This window comes from Cornus florida, unplaced genomic scaffold (assembly GCF_030987335.1).
Source record: "Cornus florida cultivar Cherokee Brave unplaced genomic scaffold, ASM3098733v1 CherokeeBrave_3.0.0_Hap2_Chr09, whole genome shotgun sequence".
NCBI lineage: Eukaryota > Viridiplantae > Streptophyta > Magnoliopsida > Cornales > Cornaceae > Cornus > Cornus florida.
The window spans coordinates 31,880,148-31,883,831 of NW_026775579.1; the positions used below are offsets into that span (position 1 = coordinate 31,880,148).

Here is a 3,684-nt window from a genome sequence, read left to right on the forward strand (position 1 = left end):
TTAAAAAATTTGAAAAGTCAAAACGAAGTGAAAATAATGAAATGGAGAACTGAGATCGATCGAAGCAAGAGTTTGATCGATTAGACAGAGAGCAAAAATATGTTGGTTTTTGGCTCAGAAAATTGGCTAAGTGTTGGAACTTAAAGATTGATCGAACTTTGAAGTTGGATCGATCAAAGAACTTTCAGATCGATCTTGGAATGTTTCGATCGATGAGACAGAGAGGTGAAATATGCAGGTTGATGTAGGCTCAAGATTTTTCTAAGTGTTGAATCATGAGATCGATCGAACTTAGAAGTTAGATCGATCGAAGGTCTCTTGATCGATCTAAAGTTAGTTCGAACGCTGGGACAGAGAGGTGATTTGGATGCAGGTTTCTGTAGGTCGAAAAATTTTCTAAGTGTTGGATGCAGAATGGGGTTCGATCTATCGAACTCAGGTTTGAGATCGATTGGACTATGCAAAATGCTCAATAATGACATGAAAGCTCATCCAATCCTCACCAAAGTTCCTTTCAAAGCATATGAACCAGAAACAAGTATCTCGACTTCGCAAGAAATGAAATGAAAGATAGAAATGAGGGAGGAATAGGGTTTTGACACCCTACGAAATGTCTTTGCTAGTCTTTAACGTCTCTAGCAAGACATTGGGCTCTTTTAGCCCAGATCAAACATCTTATAATGCATCCCCTCCTTATTGAGGTGATAGATACTTTGAACTCCACCCAACAAATGGTTCCTTGAAGAACTTATTGGATTAAGCTCAAGGGAAACCTTTGGTCCCTTGTCTATGCAATCACAACCTTTGGGCTTCCATGCCCTTTCAAAGCAAGAATTTGAAACAAGATTTGGAGAATGCAAGGTTAAAGATAATCCTTTTGAAGTTTTGGTCTTACACAAAAGCTCATTTCCTTGACATTGAAGATCATGACATTTATCTACAACATTAACCTCTCCTTCATATTTGTTAAATGAATTGAGTGTGGGATTAAAGATATTCAACTTCACCTTCATGTGGCCAAATGAAATCTTCATTATCCCCATCCTACAATTAATGTTGGCATTAGCGGTTGCCAAGAAAGGATGGCCAAGGATAACGGGAATTTGGCTCTTAGGATTGGGGACCGGTTCCATGTCTATGACAACGAAATCAACAGGAAAGAAGAATTTGTCAATTTTAATTAAAACATCCTCAATTATACCCCTAGGCTTCTTAATGGATCGGTCGGCAAGTTGCAAAACTACCGACGTTGGTTTCAATTCACCTAGGCCCAATTTGACATAAACCGAGTATGGAAAAAGGTTAACATTTGCTCCTAAGTCAAGAAGTGCCCGATTAATGATATGATCACCAATAATGCATGATGTAGTGGGTGAACCAAGGTCCTTAAACTTTGGAAGAGTGCTATGTTGCAAAATTGAGCTTACTTGCTCGGTCAAAACCACTTTTCTTGGTGCTTGGCTCTTGTTCTTCCGCTTTTGGGTGCACAAGTCTTTCAAGAATTTGGCATAAACCGGAATCTGCTTGATTGCATCCAATAGTGGAAGATTAACTTTCACTTGCCTAAACATTTCCATAATTTCATCGATTTTTGCCTTTTGCTTGTCTTTTGAAATGGATCCTTTTAAGGCATCCGGAAATGGAACTTTTGGTTAAAACACTTTTTCAGAATTTTCTTTTGAATTCTCTTCAACACAAGAAGTTTTTAAGTCATTTTGTTTCAAATCATTTTTCAACAAAACCTTTTCAATATCATTTTTGAAAACTTCTTTTTCAAACACATTTTTCAAAACTTTCTCATTCACAAGATCATGTACATGCAATGAAGGAGGATTGGGATGTGAAACGGGACGGGTGACAACTTGAGGTTGCACCGGTTCACTCTCTTCATTGGATATTCTAGCTTGATTGTCCACAATCCTACCACTCCTCAAGGTAGTCACCGCATTAACATGTTCAATGGTGTGGCCTTCCGATGAGGAATGGGTTTCCACAACACATTATTGCGTAGGTGCGGCATTAATAGGCATCTTTTCCTTCTCTCTTGCATTGAGAGTGCTTGCTATTTGCCCTACTTGGGTTTCTAGCTTCACAATAGATTGAAAGTGAGAATGAAGCAATTGTGTGTTAGCCTCTAAAGTGCCTAAAGCATTCAAAACTTTTTCTTCAAATGCAGGACTTCTAGTATTACCTTGGGAATAAGATTGGTTGGGAAAATGAGAATTAGCAAATTGATTCCCTTGTGATTGATAAGGTCTATAACCTTGGGATCCTTGGTTTTGAAGTGGAAGTGGAATGTACTTCCCTTGAAAACTGCCTTGGGAGGGGTTTGAGCCCTCTCCTTGGTTTTTCCAAGGGAAATTCGGATGATTCCTCCAACTTGGATTATAGTGAGTGCCATAAGGATTGTTCCCTTAGTTCACAAAAGCTGCATTGACTTGTTCATTAGGTTAATTTTGCACTTGTCCGTGAGGACAATGAGAAGTAGAATGAAGAACACTAGAACAAGTCATACATGTTTCATTTGATGCACGATGAGAATAGTTAGGGAAGGAAGATACTTGGTTCGCCGAGTTTTGGTTATTAAAAAATTGATCAAACCTTTGAGATAAAGACTTCATTTCAGCAGCTATTTCATTTGAATGGTCAACTTGATGTAAGCCAACACTCTTCCTACCTTGTGAATTTCTACCATTCTTCGATGATAGTGTTCTATGCAAATAATTTTCACTCATGCTCTCATAAAGATGCCACACGTCATCCTCATGACTATTAATGTATGAGCCACCCATGGAAGCATCAACCATACCCTTATAGTTATCCGATAAGCTTTCAAAGAAATATTGAACTAATTGCCATTTGGGCATGTCATGATGTGGACACTTCCTAAGCAATTCATTGAAGTGTTCCCATGCCTCATGAAACGTTTCTCCATCCCCATGTGAAAATTCTCGAATTGAGGTTCTCATGGCATTGGTCTTAGAAACTGGATAGTACTTCTTCAAGAACTCTTGTTGCATTTTTGCCCAAGAAGTGATTGAAAAAGGCCTAAGATTGTTAAACCAATACTTTGCCTTGTCTTTTAAGGTGAATGGAAAAAGTTTGAGTCTTAAAACCTCTTCCGGCATGTCCGTATATTTTACGGTGGAACATACTTCAAGAAACTCATCCAAATGCTTGTAAGGTTCTTCACTTGGAAGTCCATGATAGTTACGAAGCATTTGAATGGTTTATGGCTTAATTTCATAATGATGTGCTCTAAATGGAGGCAATTAGATGCATGTAGGTGCATTATACTCATTAGGCACATAATGGTCTCTTAAAGCAAGAGGTGGATTAGCTACTTGAGGTGCAACATGAACACCTTGGTTTTGAATTCCTTGATTGATGATGAGAGGTTGTGGAGCATACATTGGCCTTGGCATTCCATATGGAACTTGACCTTATTGTTATGGTGGTTGGTGAATGAATGGACAAGGCATGCCTAATGGTACTTGTATGTTCTCATTGTGCACATTGGGGTGAAGGATACCTTGTTGGTTTATGTGACCATGGTCCTCAACATGATCATTATTATGGTCATCCATTGATAGATTGGTTCTATTTGAACTTCCTCTTCCTCTAAGATTTCTAACGATGGATTCAAGATGTAAATCAAGATGGACAAGAGTGGGTCTCAATGAA

At 38.5% G+C, this 3,684-nt stretch overlaps 1 pseudogene; it reads left to right on the forward strand.

Annotated features, from left to right (window-relative positions):
- The first annotated feature begins 2,865 nt into the window (after window positions 1–2,865).
- LOC132275722 (small nucleolar RNA R71) lies at window positions 2,866–2,964 on the forward strand (annotated as a pseudogene).
- Window positions 2,965–3,684: the final 720 nt, after the last annotated feature.